Source organism: Ambystoma mexicanum, chromosome 10, assembly GCF_040938575.1.
Source record: "Ambystoma mexicanum isolate Mex_15411 chromosome 10, UKY_AmexF1_1, whole genome shotgun sequence".
NCBI classification, from domain to species: domain Eukaryota; kingdom Metazoa; phylum Chordata; class Amphibia; order Caudata; family Ambystomatidae; genus Ambystoma; species Ambystoma mexicanum.
The window spans coordinates 93,283,853-93,301,122 of NC_090932.1; the positions used below are offsets into that span (position 1 = coordinate 93,283,853).

At 45.5% G+C, this 17,270-nt stretch overlaps 1 long non-coding RNA gene across 1 annotated transcript in view; it reads left to right on the forward strand.

Annotated features, from left to right (window-relative positions):
• LOC138493129 (uncharacterized) overlaps positions 1-15,669 on the forward strand; it is a 364,623-nt gene extending 348,954 nt beyond the window's left edge. Inside the window, exon 3 of the long non-coding RNA XR_011276272.1 lies at positions 13,944-15,669. This is a non-coding gene — a long non-coding RNA (uncharacterized lncRNA). The remainder of the gene's footprint in view (positions 1-13,943) is intronic.
• The last annotated feature ends 1,601 nt before the right edge of the window (positions 15,670-17,270 follow it).

Sequence of the window (17,270 nt, forward strand, 5' to 3'; positions counted from 1 at the left end):
CGCTGTGGTGCATCCAGACCTGCCAAAAAGGCACAGACCGGTTCAGGTCTCCATGTTGGCTGGTGCACGATAATGGAATAACAGAAAGTGAAATATTGGGCCTCATTATAAGTTGGGGGGTGTGTTAAAGATTTGGCGGAATGATGGTCTGGGGGGTTGCCATGACCAATGCCAGAGGTTAAGATTAATTCATCACCTCTGTTGTTTTGCTGCAGAATCTTCGGAGCCTTTATTTCTCCGCTCGGTCACGCCACGGCAGAGCTGGGATCTGCAGAGGAGGTTGCTATGATGTACCAGGATACACCGTTTAAGGCAATGGAAGATGTGGCCCCATTGAAGTTGTGATCTCTGTCCTGTACCAAAAATGAACATGTGGTATACAACAGAGCTACATAAACTCAAAATACTAACAGGGAAATGCTTTAATAAGTGGGCAAAATCCGGCACTAGTAAGGATACAGAGGCATATCAGTATCCAGGGTAAAAAGTGCCAGAGCAGGGGGCTCCAGCTTCCCGTACCACGCTGCCTTACACTGGAACACCCTTCCTACCTCCCTGCGCTCTGAACCCTCACTGACTGCTTTTCGTAAAGCCATGAAAACTACCCTATTCACCTAACCAACACCATATGTCCAAGCCCTCATGAATATCATGTATGATGTACTAGGTTGTATACCACCGATAGCTGATCACAGGTCACCGCCTCATTGTAACCCAAGGCACAACCTGTACCCATTGTAACTAAGTCTCCTTACAAGTAACAGTACCACAATGCCCCTGGGCTGCCTGTGCGCTATATAAATGTAATAAATAAATAAATAAATATTCCGTAGTGGGCAAGGACTACAAACTAGCTATCATAAAGGCTAAGACGTTTGACTATAATTCCAGGATCGGGAATGCACGGTCAGATGCTCAAGAGCTTTTCAAGAGCTTGAAAGAGTTGGAAAATTCTGGCTCAAGAGACGTCATCAACATTAAAAAGGATGCTATGATTAGCAAACTGTATGGGATTAAGGAGAACATAGAGAAGGAACAGATGAGGGTTGGAGCTGTAGACTATGTAGAACAGAGGTGGCTCAGGGGTGGGAGCCACAGAACAGGTCAGTAGTCCATCAAACTCTTTTTGAGTTTAAGCCAGTCTCTGAGACAGAAATGACCAGGATTATTTCTGATCTGAAACCTACAAATTGCAAGGGCGATAGTTGTCCTGCAATGGTGGTCAAGGATTGCCTACTGGATCTCATCTCAGTGATCACGAATGATGGTAATAGATCATATGCTGAGAGCAAGGTCCCAGACTGTGCGAAGCATGCTTGGATCCTGCCACTATTGAAGAAGCCTGGGTTAGATCCTCTGAAGCCCGCCAACTACAGACCAATACAAATGTTCTGTTCCTACTAAAGGCTAAAAGTTTTGGACTGGGTTGCCTGCCTGCAAGTGTTGGATCACTTAAATAAGACTAAGATCCTAAGCAGTAGGCACTCGGGTTCCGTCCCCTCATGGAACAGAAGCTGCCCTTTTTTATATCCGGAGGCTTATGCATAAGGGTCAGTTGGCAGTATTTATGCTTTTGGACCTCTCTGTTGCATTCAGTTTAGTAGATCATCTTATTTTGACTAAGAGACTCCAACAAGTCGCTTTTTTCTCCACCACCACAGGAGAGTGGGTCAGGTCCTTCCTGGTCAATCATCAGGCCAGGGTCTGTAGTCAAGAAGCAATGGCAGACCCAATTGAGATTCAGTTTGGTGTCCCGCAGCGGTCTTGGTTGTCCCAGTCTTTGTGTACTATTTTTACTCTTCCTTTGTTCCAGTTTCTTGAGAACAGGGGGATAGTTTTTACCAACTATGCAGATGATACTCAATGTCTGATCCCCCGGTCCGGGGAGTATGATAAAGACTTGAAGGGGATTAATCGGGTATGCTCCTTGTTTCAGGTGTGGAGGGTTGAGAATGGGTTAGCACTCGATTGATGAGAAAACGGAGCTCGAGATTGTGGGTACAGCGAGTCGATTGTGCAAGCTAGGGCATGAATTTCCATCCTTTATCTTCCATGGTTGTAAGTTCATAGTCTCTACTTAAGGTCAAGATGCAGGGTGTTCACCTGGATCATACTACCATCATGAGCGTCATCATCTTATTATATCCAATTGCTGACCCAGTTGCTCCCGTTTCTGACCAAAAAGAGTTGTGCCACATTGGCCAGAGCCATTGTGGGCACCAAATTGGATTACTGTAATATCCTTCTCTACGATATTAGAGAACGAGATTGTGCTAGGATTCTGAATAGTGCCCTTAGGGCGGTGAAAGCACTCAGTAGGCGAAATCGTGTATCCCAAGCCAGGAAGGAGCTACATTGGCTCACCACTGAAGCTAGGATTGTGCAGCGGACATTGACGATCACACATAAATGTCTTTCCGGCACAGGTCCCATATACCTGACGAAGTGCTTTAAAATCTAATGACACAAACCTGCTCTGGGTTCCTAGGACTAAGCTAGCTATGGTGAGTAAGGGAGATTTCTATGCAGCAGCGCCTATGCTGTGGAATACATTGCCACCGGACCTGAGAGGTACAAAGTCCCGGGAGATATTTAAGTGGGCATTGACAACTCCTTTTTCATTAACTGCCCCTTAAGTTATATCTTCTGGTGCTTTTTTAGCTTGCCCTTATTCTCTGTCGAATTCTGTGTGTTTGTTTAGGTTTAGTGCTAATGCCCCTATTCCTGCAGCCCTGTGCTGCCGGCCTTTTACAAATAATAAATAAATAAATAAATAAATAAATAAAAAGGGTTTCTTGTTCATAGATTGGGGACACCCTTCTTAGTTGCAGGGGAAACTCCCACAGTGCTCTGGTAACGAAATTAAAGATTTCATAAGATGACCTAGCCCGCACTGCTCTCTGTGTTTCTTTTACCCGACAGTGTGATCCTCAACCCTTTTTAATAGGCAGACTCTATATTTGTGTGGTAGATAGCTGAGGTGACCATAGATTGACTGGCAGTCAGTACCGTATACATTTCCCTACAGTGTCTCTGTGGGAAACCAGGTTCCGTTCGTTATGACTGCGAGGAATACGCAGGTCTCTTAAAGGAGGCGCTAATATCTGGCATGGGTGGGATCTGTGATAGCCTAAAAGAAAACTGATTATTTCTAATGCAGAACCCAAGGGCACACAAATGACAACAAAGCCTTTAAATAATTAAGCTAAATTCAAAAAAACATTCTTTTCATTGAATATGTTTGTTATGTAAACTGAATATTCTTCATAATGCATTTTATCCAACACAATAGTATTTATATTGTCATCGTAAGAAATCATCAAAACATCGTATCATTCCAACATTGCGTACATGTTTCAAATCGACAGACCTTTTGTGGGAAACCAAATTTTCATCCATCACCTAGTCCCCTCTTCCAACGTGTTTCGGATCTTCCCTATCCTTCATCAGGGTACAATCAAACTGTCTTCCTTTATTGCAGATCATTTACTGTTTGAAGCTCCCATGCGCCCCATGCACTGGGACTAGTTCTCTGCAGATGAGGAGCGGGTGCAAGTGGATCTAGGTCACCTGGCCTAAGCCCCGCCCACCTGGTGCCTTCCTGCCTGCCACTCTGTTTCACCACTTAGCAAGCCCCACCCACCTGGGGCCTTCCTGCCTGCCACTCTGTTTCACCACTTAGCAAGCCCCACCCACCTGGTGCCTTCCTGCCTGCCGCTCTTTTTCACCACTTAGCAAGCCCCACCCACCTGGTGCCTTCCTGCTTGCCACTCTGTTTCCCTACTTAAGGAGCCCTCCAGCCTCTTTTCCTTTGCAGATGGGGATCAGGTGCTTCTCCACTCTTTTTGACTGCTTACTCTCTCTTCTCTCCTCCTTTCCCTCCTCCCTTTTCCTATCTCCTCCCCTTACTTTCTTCTATGCACTTACTCTATCAGAATTGTCCCTGTACCTAATATGATAGCAACCTCGTCTGTTTTCTCCACCCTCCCATTACTGTTTTTTCCTCCCCACCCCCTCCAGCACTATCTGAAATGTCTTCAGGCCTAGTATGATAGTCGCTTGTTTTGTTCCTCCCCTCCCTTTCTGCACCCCTCTCCCTGCCCTCTTGTTTTTCTCCGGCTCTACCAGAAATGTCATCAGGCCTAGTACGGTAGTCGCCTGTCTTTTTCCATTTCCTTACCACTCTCCCCCTCCCTTCCTTATCTATGTCTTAGCTCTTGCACTATCTGAAATGTCGTCAGGCCGAGTACGATAGTTAATTTCACATCCTTACTGTTCATGGCCTGTAAGAATGTCATTGTAATTTCCCTTGTTCCCTCCCTTGCCTTGAAGCGCTTTGAAACACATTGTGTATAGGCGCTATATATATAAACTATCATATCAAACTATCATATCATATCATATCATCAGACGGGACTCCATAACAAAGCTAATCTCCAGCCCAATCTCTCTTCCAGGCTGTCCACCAAACCTGGTCTCCACCACTATTCTCGATTGGCAAGGCAGCAACTGGAAAATCCAACAGAATGTTCCATACAGTGTCTCACAGCAAGACGAGGTTCCATTCGTTATGACTGTGAGGAATAGGCAAGTCTCTTAACAGAGACGTTAGTATCTGGCATGGGTCTGATCTGCGGCTGGTCAAAGTTTCACGATCCGATACAGAGTACGAGATGCAGGTATTCCGAGTTCTAGGACATTCAATGAGAATCGCGGAATGCGCTACGTAATGTGACCACAATGGACCACATTTTATGCTTTTTGCAACATATCAACAACCGGGCAGTCGCAACACTTAAGTGCATGGGAACGATCAGACACTTTTTTGTCTCTGGATTGTCCTCTTCTAGGTCCTTTTCCAGTTTTAAAACATCACAAAACGACACATAACCTTTATGGCTTCTTCTCTCTGCTTCCCTACAGTGCCCACTGATAGTGGTTGTCCAACTCCAGGCCTCGAGGGCTGGGATCCTGATGGGTTTTCAGTATATCCCTCATTAATAATCAATAGGAAAAATGTGCATCCATTTAGAATGCTTGTATGAAAATGTATCTCATGAATATTAACAAGGGGTATCCTGAAAACCCGACATGGATCCGGCCCTTGAAGCCTTGAGTTAGACCACCCTCAGCAAGGGATATGCAGCCATTGGCTCTTCAGATGTTTTGGACTCAAACTCCCATCAGCCCCAGCAAGCAGAGTGAGTACTCAGGGACCATGGGAGTAGCAGTCCAACACATCTGTAATGCCACTGCTTGAAGACCCTTGACCTAGAGCGATTGCTGATCTTCTTTGCACCACGGCTCTAGTTTTTGCTGATGATGCCTTTCAAATGAGATGAGTGCCCCCTCCTCCCGCACTACTCTTGACACTGTACAGCAGGGTACACTTTTTTCCTCCCCATTAAGCCAGATCTTTGCGTGGGATAAGAAGTTGAGGACGTCCCCTTATCGCAAAACAATGTTTGGTTTCAGGACCTAAGAAAAGTCTGGTGCGGTTTATGCCTCGCAAGTAGCTAAGCAACCTTTAAAAGGCATGTGGCCAGTGTAACAGGAGTCTGTGTAGGAGTGAGACAACTGGTGCAGTGTTTTGTTTATGCCTGGCATGAAAGTGCACTCTCTTTTGATAGGTATGTTAAATATAATCTAATTGATCAGCAGTTACAAATAAAATATTGAAATCTAAAAACTAAATCCAAATGCGAGTTAATCCAGGTTCCAATCCCTCAGGTCATCTGAAGGCAATCCATGATACGTATGTAAGTATTCATTTTATGAAATGATTTTAATGACAAACACATTGCAAAAATCAATGAATGTATTCTCTATATTACATTTTGCCTTCTTCTGAGTATAACAAAACAAATAATCTATCTCTCAAATGCCTGAAACTGATGATGTGATTCTAAACATGGGGAATAGTGACCTCTAGTGGCTAAGAACAGTTTTGTCAGTCATCACCATTCCGTTAACTTCTTGCACAGGGGAATCGGACCTGGAAGCCCCAGTAGAGCCCCGGTTCAAGGGCAACGTTAGGAGCATGCCTGGCCCACTTGAAGCACTGCAGTCAGCTAAAACCTGCGTGTGCGGACCACAGACCGAGCACCGTGCACCAGCCAAACACGGTTTCCCTGAAACGTCTAGACTCTAGACAAAGCAAACTGGAGACTTCTTCATGTTTGATGTTCACCCCGTGAGTAACTGCAGACATGCATCTGCATGTACGCGTACCAAGCACATGCAATAGAGACACGCCAAACACTGGCAGCAGTCTTTGGCTGTAGAACTTGCATAGGAGATGTGTGTGCCATGGACAGGCAACGGCCTGTGATTGCCTTCTGTGTGTACCACTCAAATAACCCCAAAACATCCAGCAGCCTCAAACACAGTCTGTAGCACCAAGATGCATCAAAAGAGCAATCAACCAAGGGGACACAAAGTGCATTACTTGCTCAGGTGCACTGTGCAGATGTATACTAATTGACCTTTTCACAATTGACCTCGGGAGAACTGACCTCGGGAGAACTGACCTAGGGAGAATTGACTTAATTTAAAAGGTCAATTAGGACATATATGCAGGGGGGAAACCCCTGAAACCTCCCAACCAATCCAAAAAAAACCTGCAACCCCCCACCCAATCCCCTTATATCATTTAGAATCCAAAACCAACCCAATGCATATATAAAATAACTGAAATAATATAAAGGTTAATTGTGCAGAAGGTCAATTAGGACCACTATAATTAGGTCAATTAGGACAAAAGGTCAATTGTAAAAGGTCAATTTGGGTAATACCCACTGTGCAACCCTCAGATGAGCGCAAGAAACTTCACAGCCTTTAGATAGAGAGCAGGGTTATTGTATTATTGCATGTGCACAGTAACAGGATATGCACCATTCGGATACACTGAAGAGGGCCAGCTGCCTGCCTCGGATCATATCCACTGCTTGTGTAAGCTGTTTAATCTGCATAGCTGTGCCTCGGGCTCAGAAACACCAGGCACAGTCAGCAGTCATTGAGCTGCAGATCAGCTTTCTCACTCTATTGGCGTCACTTTAAAGCAGGCATACGTGTGGCTAAACGTGTGGATACGACGTGAGATTTTCCACAGTGACTGCGCTGAGAATCTGGCCTGCCACAGTGGTTGAAGCCGGGCAGAGTATCCGTGCAGTTCCATCAACGATTTACAGTGGGTTGTACACATAGTTATTTCATACAGTAAAACCACATGCCGGAGGGATGGGCCATGCAGAAAGGATGCCTTGCGCTGGAAACACCCTCTGAAATTAGCACCCGCTCAAATCAGCTGAAAATCAGGGGTCGGAAACCAGAATGCAGCACAAGAATAATGAAAGGAGTCAGAAATAGCCAACACCTGAAATCATGCAGAAGTCAGGGTGTGGGATCAAGGGTACAAAAACGGACACATTCACGTCCACACAGCACATGAACTTACACTGCTAAATGCTGCCACCCCGGAGGAGCAGAAGCAGGAAGCTCTGTAGGCAGCCAATCAGCCTGTCAGCAACCCCAAACAATCCCCTGCAGGCAGCCCATCATCCCACCAGCAACTCCGGTCAGGCATCCCTTCTGCTTGCCCAAAAGCTCCTCAGCAGGCGGCCCATCAACCCCTTAGCAGGCAGTCCATTAACCTGCTCAGCATCCCCAAACAATCCCCTGCAGGCAGCCCAACATCCATCAGCATCCCCCTGGCAGGCATCCCTTCTGCCTGCCCAAAAACTCCCCAGCAGGCAGCCCATCAACCCCTTACCAGGCGGTCCATCAACCTGCTCAGCAACCCCAAACAATCCCCTGCAGGCAGCCCAACATCCCATGAGCATCCCCCTGGCAGGCATCCCTTCTGCCTGCCCAAAAACTCCCCAGCAGGCAGCCCATCAACCCCTTACCAGGCGGTCCATCAACCTGCTCAGCAACCCCAAACAATCCCCTGCAAGCAGCCCAACATCCCCCCGGCAGGCATCCCTTCTGCCTGCACAAAAGCTCCCCAGCAGGCAGCCCATCAACCCCTTAGCAGGCAGTCCATCAACCTACTCAGCAACCCCAAACAATCCCCTGCAGGCAGCCCAACATCCCATGAGCATCCCCCCGGCAGGCATCCCTTCTGCCTGCACAAAAGCTCCCCAGCAGGCAGCCCATCAACCCCTTACCAGGCAGTCCATCAACCTGCTCAGCATCCTCAAACAATCCCCTGCAAGCAGCCCAACATCCCATCAGCAACCCCATGGCAGGCATCCCTCTGCCTGCCCAAAATCTCCCCAGCAGGCAGCCCATCAACCCCTTAGCAGACAGGCCATCAACCTGCTCAGCATCACCAAACAATCCCCTGCAGGCAGCCCAACATCCCATCAGCATCCCCCCGGCAGGCATCCCTTCTGTCTCCACAAAAGCTCCCCAGCAGGCAGCCCATCAACCCCTTACCAGGCAGTCCATCAACCTGCTCAGCAACCCCAAATAATCCCCTGCAGGCAGCCCAACATCCCATCAGCATCCCCCCGGCAGGCATCCCTTCTGCCTCCACAAAAGCTCCCCAGCAGGCGGCCCATCAACCCCTTACCAGGCAGTCCATCAACCTGCTCAGCATCCCCAAACAATCCCCTGCAAGCAGCCCAACATCCCATCAGCAACCCCCTGGCAGGCATCCCTTCTGCCTGCCAAAAAGCTCCCCAGCAGGCAGCCCATCAACCCCTTAGCAGGCAGTCCATAAACCTGCTCAGCATCCCCGCTAGCAGGTTTATCGTCTTTCCATTGATGGTAATGCATTGAAATGCAAATCCATCGATTGAAATGCTATCTTTTACATTTAAAAGTGCATTTCCATAGAAACCAGTCCATCGAACATATAAATGGACAAGTTTAGATGGAAATGCACTTTAAAATGTTAAAAATAGCATTTCAATGTATTTATTTGTAACTTTAAACGTTAAATGGAGCTGTCCAGTGCTGAAATTCCGGAACTGGCCAGCTCCTTGTAACGTTTTAAAGTTTATTGTATATGGGGGGGGGGGTTCCCCAGCCTCCCCAGCCGCCACGCACCCCCCAACCCTAACTATAAACCTAACTCTTAATCTAACCCTTTAACCCTAAATCTAACCCTAGCACCAGCCCAAAAGTGGGGGGACTCATTAACAAACACAATGGGATGTGACACGCCAGAAACTTGCATATCAAGGTGAAATATGCACATTTCATTAAATTATCTTTGTATAACCACCCAAATTGCACAGGACGAATGCATTTGCCTTTCATAAAATCAAAACCAAGACACGATACTTTCTTCTAATATTGTTTTTGAAAACGTTAAAAGATGTTCATGTTTGAAACTCTAAGAACCAATACAAATGTCCCTGGAACATGAAATACCGAAATGGGACATTGCACCTTTAATTGTTTGTTATTTTTCATCAGGTTATATAGGGCAGTGGTGAAGTGTCCAGCCTGCAAACCTGACGACTGTGGTTCCAGAGGGCGGCTTCAATTTATAAATTCAAAGAAGACATTCAATGTTTCTCATTTTAGCTGAAAAAAGTGAGTGGACTCCGTCCACCCACGTGTACCCTCAACTTGAGCGCTGAATCTTGTTTTAAAGATAGGCTGTGCTGCTTCCATGTACGAGGCTCGCTTTTCTGTTTGTCATATTGAGGCCACAGTATCACCTCCCAACCCCCTGTCACCTTCTATAGACAAATACCTCCTCCCAGCAGTCCATCAGAAGATGCAGGCTCTATAATTACTGCCTGTCACTTTCTTACTCCTAACAGAGCTTGTGAAGTGGAAGTGATTTACAAATGATGGCTAATTTAAGAGACCATTGTTTTGGACAAAACATTTTTAACGTTTCTGGGCGTATTTATTCTAAAAGCGCACGCAATGCACCAGTTAGCTTACCCTCCTCCAGGCCAATTAAAATATATGACACAAAAACGTTTTAATTTAACTGCATTATTTTCAGATGTTTATTTGGGCCTGTGTTAAAATGCTAAATTCCGAAAAAGCTTGAGGTTCAAAATCGCGGAGCCAACTTGCTCGCATTTTGAGCACTCGAGCTCTTTGCATTCTGCCATTTTGTCCCCCGCTTCCAGTTTAATGTATGTGAGGGACACCCCCGTAACCTCCTAAGCCCATAATGCAGAACTAGGTGAGTGGGGGACACCCCCGCAAACCCCGCTCACCTGGTTCAGCGTTTTGGTTCTCATCATGCTGTATCAAGCCGAACGCGCAAATAAAAGCGCATTCAACATTTCATTTACGTTCTTTTCGTGCAATAGCGTTTATTTGAGGGTTTACTGGCCATGGAGTGGTTTCTACTTCAACCTGAGGGTTTTGGAGTGGATAGAACCTTTCTGTTGACACGGTTAAAACTCATCCTAAATATCAATAATTTTTGCTTTAGGGATGATTTCGTTTTACAGATAACCGGGACGGCTATGGGGGACAGTAAAGCCCCATGCTATGCCAGTAGCTTTATGTACCATCTGGAGCAACACAAGATATTGACTACCGATGCATCAAGATCTCATTGGGTGTCTTACAAGTGCTATATCAATGTCATCTTTGGAGTGTCGACTGGTACCGAGCCAGAGCTTCTGATGTTCTAAATGGTCTGAATTTGATACACGATCGAATTAAGTTCACGTGGAATATTGACCGGCTGTCTATACAGAATGGAGAATTCGTAACATCCTTGTTTACTAAACCTACGGATAGGAATAGTTGCTTACACGCGAAAAGGTTTCACCTGTTGAGTACTACTAGGAGGGGTCTCCCCCACAGCCAACTGATTTGATTACAATGCATTATATCAGACCCTGTGGAGTATAACAGACCATGCGCGGTTGTGCTTGATCGGTTCCATACCAGAGGGTATGTATGATGCTACAGTCTTAGAGGCAGCTGAAGAAAAATCAGCAGCTTTAGAATGCACTACATTGCTGCAGGAGCGCCCCAAACCCCCACAGACGATTGTGGTATATCCCACCGACTATCTTGGTATATATATACACTCATTCGCGTCAGAGCAGTAGCGTGAAGAGAATCGTTTCTAAACACTGGAATATATTGCAACATGAGAGTGTTAAAGTGGATCTGTTCTCCAGTCTACCTACACTTGCATAAAGGAGCAAATCACCTCTGAGGAATAGTCTAGCATGTGCGGAATGTGATAGCACAGTAAAGTTTAAATCCCCTGAGGATGGCACATTCCTGTGCTATGCCTGTCAATGCTGTGATAATGTGCTTAAAGGCGCTACTATCAATCACCCATATTCGGGGAAGAAAATCAGCGTTATTTATTTATTTATTTGTACATTTATAGCAGGGTGCATAGCCCATGGGCATCTAGGCACTAGTTTCAGTATAATATTTGTGGTGCAGTGGTAAACAAAAAAAAAAGTGGGGGAGAATGTCAGTTGAATAGAAAAGCCTTGAGCTGCTTTCTGAAGGTGTTGTTAGAGGGTTTGTCTCTCAGGTGGGGGGTAACTTGCTCCACAGTGTTGGTGCATGGACCGGGAAGCTGGAGTCACCTGCTCTGGACTGCTTGAACCTAGGCATGATTAGGCAATGTTTGTAGGTGGATCTTGTAGGCCTTGCTGGGGCATGTTTTTTTTGTTTATCCGCTAGGTAGTGTGGTGCATTATTCGAAAGACATTGGCGGGTGAGGGACAGAATCTTAAAGGTGATCTGTCCTTGACTGGGAGCCGGTGGGCAGCTTTTCTAGCCTCCGAGATATGGTCCCGTTTACCAATGTCGAGTGCAGCCATGAGGGCACTGTTTTGGGTTGCTTATAGTTTGTGCAGATTCTTTTCGGAGGTGCCGAAAAGCAAGGAGTCACAGTAGTCTAGTTCTGACCCTACAAGTGCCCGGGTCACTTCAAGCCGGTTTGCGGTAGTGAGGATGCGTTTGCTGGCGCGTGATGAGCTTGATAGAATAGCCCAATGAGGAGGCAATGTGGTTGTCCTGGTGGGACATGGTCAGTGAAGAGTCGAGGTACACGCTGAGGGTCTTGACGGAAATAGTGACAGCAATGTTGCGGCCGACATTGATGAAAGATTCATACACCTGAGGTAGTCTGTTCAGGCGGGCAGGGGGCCCCTGAGGAAAAGTTCTGTTTTTTAGTCATTGATGGCTGTGTGAGGCCATCCAGAAGTGGATGGCTTTGTAGATCGCATTGATTCTGAGGGTGTCCTTAGGGTGGTCGCCAGTGAGGGGGATGAGTATCGTCTGTGTAGTTTGTGTTGTTTGTTGAACAACAAATTCAGCCTACAAAACATAATATGCTAAATCTAAGGGTATCCAGTCAAAATATCTAAAACATTACGGGGTGTTAAATTTCAGAGTGGACCATAACACCGAAAAACACAGCAAACATTAATTAAATCAATAAAGTGTACGGGGATAAGGGGTTTGAATGGGTCGGGATGCGGTTGGGGTTTGTCGTTTTAAGGGTTAAAAATCTGGGGGCTTGAGGAGGGGTGCCCCAAGTAAAATAAAAAATAATCTGTACTTTGTCCGCGATTAAATTTACCACTCGGTACTTGTGGTCGGTAAGATCACATATAAGCCATCTAACAAAGTCTTCGCAGCGTAAGAGCATATGTCCCTTCCCAAGAGAACAGACCAAAGTGCAAAAATGTAACCCCATCAACCTCACCTGCATCCAATCGCATCACATAACACTCCTTTCATGGCCATACATAGAAAGGTAGCTACAAACAGAAAACGTAATCAAACTCATGGGTCCAAGAAATCCCCACGTGTGCAGTTAATATTGAAAGAAAAATATCCTGCGCCATTAGTTCTGTGCCAGAAGCCTGTGCCAGTTAAACATTTTGGGACAATGTACAGGTATTGCTGGTTCAATAAAAGGATCTCCTTAATGAATCAAAAGTCCAAAATCTGATACTGTTTTCTGTCGACTCGAGTTTCGGCTCTGTACAGTCTCAAGAAAAACGGGGACCAGCTATCATCAGGACAATGCAGATGGAGTCGATAGGGTTCATGTCTCCTTTAATTAGGCATGACTTGATTGTCAAGCGTAATGCTGGGAAATTGGCACATGGCCCGCATCTGAAAATATGATGCCCAAAAGGCATGAAAAGCGCTGTCTACCATGAGGGGCATGTACACGCCTAGATTGTGCCATCCAACTGGAAAACTGGGTGCAGAGCGTTATCTGTTAACTGCTGAGCAGAACCCGGTCAAGGACCCGATGGGAAAGTCTCCCTGCGCGTCACGCAGCTTACACAGCATGCAACCCAACACTGGTTGTCATAGTAATGTGCATGTCTTTTCACGTATCCTTGGTTCCAGCGTTATTCAAACATAGCGTACAACTTTGGACATACTAGATGCTCTCTGTCTCGCGTACATGGTGGGTATGTCATAGCTGGGCGACCACCCCTACCATTAGGGACCGGTGCCCGGCACTTCTGTTGCCAACGACTGCAAGATGAGCTTGCTATTGAACTTACCTTCCAGACACGCTAAGAGTCCTTGTGATAGCGGGAGTGACGCTACTCAAATTGGCATGCTTTCTTTGTTTTTTCTCTATTTGGTTTTAGTTTTCTCATCACCCGTTGATTCCAATGGGTCTTTGTCTCAGTTTAAAGTCCCAGTCAGGTAAATTAGGGCATTAACTAGGGCACGATGGGTGTGCTTGGGGTTGTTCAGCTTTACAGTGTATCTTGCAACAGTGTTTTCCTCTCTGTGTTATCCAGATTATTGACAGTTCACTTTTCCCTCAGAGATTTGTGACTGTGCTTTCACGCTTTGTGCTTATGACACTAATTTGGAAAATGATTCGCTCGGTTGTTCAATGCAGGTTGGGACTCCTGAGAACTGCTTCCTTAATATTGTATAATGTGTAGACCTACTAGTTAATTTGTCCCACTTTGATGGTATTTTTTTTATTTGTGTTTTTACTATAGGAAAAGAATGAGGATTCATCCGAGAAGACGCGGCCTATGTCCTGGAACGCGTAGGATATCTTGATCTCAACCCTAACCTGTTATGTGGTGAACTGTTTAACCACAATACATTTCCTTGTATATAAAATTAACCTTATTTTGCTGGACTTTATTGAGGCTAAATTTAGTTTATGTGTTTTACAAATGTTCCTTGATGTACATGATTTCAGTTTTGTTGCTTGTATTCCTTTGAGGTCTGATTACCAATGGTCTGATTCAACCAATACCTGGCAACTCTCGCCCACTGCATTGCCATTCTATGCTCGAATTGTCAGTGCTACGCTGATGACACTCAACTAATTTTCTGGCTGCCCTTGGCCACCTCTTCTCCCTCCCTCCTCTCTGATTGCCCAACTGCCATATAACGGAACGAATAACCAGAAGATCCTCCACCTGTCCCTCCAGAGCGGCCAACTCCCTACAAGTACCTAGATTCAAGTAAAAAAATACTGGTGGGAATAGCTTCCCGGTAAAAGCTGATCAGTACTGGTAAGACTGGTGTGCCGCCAATGATCTTTGTCTGAATGCCAAGAGATGGAGATCCTCCTCATCGGCAACCCTTCTCCATCCTTTCCCCTCTCTCTCTGGCTGGACTCGGTTGGCCCTCCTGCTATCCCCACCTGTAAGGCTAAGAACCTCGGGGTCATCTTTGACTCCACACTTTCCTTCTCCGCCCACATCTCTGAGGTCTCTAAATAGTCAAACTTCCCACTGCATCTCCTAAGAGCTACTCTGCCCTTACTCTCCTTCCCCCAGAAGCTCACTGTCTCCCAAGCTCTGGTTCTCTCCAGGTTGGACTATTGTACCAGCCTCTTTCTAAGTCTGCCTGCCTCCACTCTCTGCCCTTTACAACTAATCCAGAACAGGACTGTAAAACTTGTCCTTGGCCTCAAGACCTAGGATCGTATCTCTCCAGCTCTGAAATCTCTCCATTGGCTCCCAGTGGATGCAAGGATTACATTTAAAACCCTCTGAATTGTCCACAAGGCTTTCTGGGGCCTGGGTCCAAAATACCTTCAGCTATCCCTCCGCAAATACCTCCCCTCTCAAGCTCTTCGCTCCTCTACCGCTAAGTCCCTCAGTGTCAGTCGTTTCTCAAAGAAACGAGCTGGGGGTAGATCTCTGTCTTTGGCTGAGGCCTCCCTCTGGAACAGCCTCCCTGCCACTCTAAAACTTGAGGAGAACCATCTTCAGTTCCAGAAGCACCTCAAGACCTTCCTCTTTGCATCTGCCTTTTCTCCCCCTCTCCCCAGCTCATCTGCTCTCTCTTGGCACTGTGCACCTGGCCACCCTCTGTCCCCTTGGCCCAGGTACCTACTCAACCTGCCACCCTTCTGCACTGGCTCCTGGCCACCCCTCGCACTGGGGACTGGACTGTATCTGTACCAATATAGTTCCCCATCCCCCATTTTCTTCCTTTGTATGCACTTATCAGACTTACCCAGTTCTGCTGGCGTAAAAACAGCACTTGCCACTTGCTGGCTGCACTACCCCTGCTTATTGCTCCAGTATCTATTTTATTTGTATTTACTATTATTTATCTGTTTCTCCTCTGTTCCGCACTTTCCACCTCTCCCCCCTTACATACACTTTCCCACTTTTCCCTTTCCCATGCACTTGCACGTTCTCAATGTCACTGAGCCTAGTAAGATCGCTGTTTTGTTCTCCCATGTTCCCCTCCCTTGCCTTTTCGCGCTCTGAAATACTTGTGTATGAGCGCGATACAAATAAAATATCATATCATATCCATCCGTTTATTAAACTGATAATGTTTTTTGAAATATGCATGATGTATTGAAACTTACATGTTAAGTTGCATAAATATTAGAACCGCGCAGTTCTTATCTGAGTGTGCAGCTGGGTTTTAGACAGTTTCTGTCTGGACCTTCGATGAGTGGTTTCTTTAGGGTTCATTGTGGGCCGAGTTCTGTGTCCCCTCGTCGATGGGTGATAGTTTAGTGGGTTTTTTTCCGAGTATTTTTTACCGAACAAACTCATCGAAATTGATTTATTTTTATTTTTGGGGGATTCCCCGCCAAACCCTGCATCCACTATTCTTTTTACCGATTCCCGAACACCCTGACCCCTTATATATACTTTTCCAACCCCCCTATATATTTCGATGAGTTTTTTTCAGTAACATGTACTCAGAAAAAAAAAACATCGAAATATCACCCATCGATGAAAGAACGCTATACCGGAGACCAACCCCCTGTGCCGGCAAGCAGATCCATCAATGTACTCGCTTATATTAGCTTACTTACTAAGCTTAGGAATGTTTATACTGTGAGTGCAGCCCCATCCCCATTTCTTCTAATGAGTATCAAATTACATCTCGTCAGAACAAATTCTTCCAGTATCTAAATAAATAGTTACAATATTGGTAAGCAATTCATTGAACTATACTTATTAAAGTTCAGCTAGAGTTTGAGGAGCAATGCTACTGCGAATCAATATGAATGGCCTGTAGGTGGATAGCACTGCATCGGGAAGCATAGACACAATACACTATACAACCATATCAAAGAACAGGGAAGGACAACAACACAAGGGACAAGAAGACAAAAGAGGGGGGGGACAGGCATATGGGAATTAATAATAATAAGAAAAGTACAGCATATCATGAGACGCATAAGACATCACTTAATGGCATAAAGACACACACATTATTTGATGTAATGTCTATTAGAGGCTATGTTTATAATTAATGTGTATAAGTCTAATTATGAGATGAATAATTGGTGAATGAGTGCCATTTCAATTCGTATTTAGTAAATACACGAGGACTGTTTGCAATATATTTTTCAATTCCATGGACACTGTACATGTTACTCCATCATCCTGTAATCGCCATTTTTTTAAAGTCTTTCCAATTGGAGGCTGTCATGCGACTTGCAATTACGATAAACAAATTGCAAATAAAAAGTGAATAATAAATTAGAGAGTATCAGGTGAAATGTTAGCAAAGAGGAACATTGACATTAAATATATAATTTAAAAGATTCCATATTTGCGACCAGAATATTTTAATATAGATGCAGTCACAAAACATATCTGTAAAAGAGTTCTCTTTAAAATGCCAATACCAGCAATGGCACTCCTGGCAAGCACAACATGTCTCCATAGACATCAACGGGCTCTCACTCGCCAAAGCAAAATAAATGTGTTTCATCAGCCTTGGTATTTCAAGAGGGTGGGAGGGGACTGACTGCATCCCAGCAAAAGCTTTAATTATAAGTAGGTATTCCCCCCCCCCCCCCCCGACCTCCATGGCATGGTTGACACCCC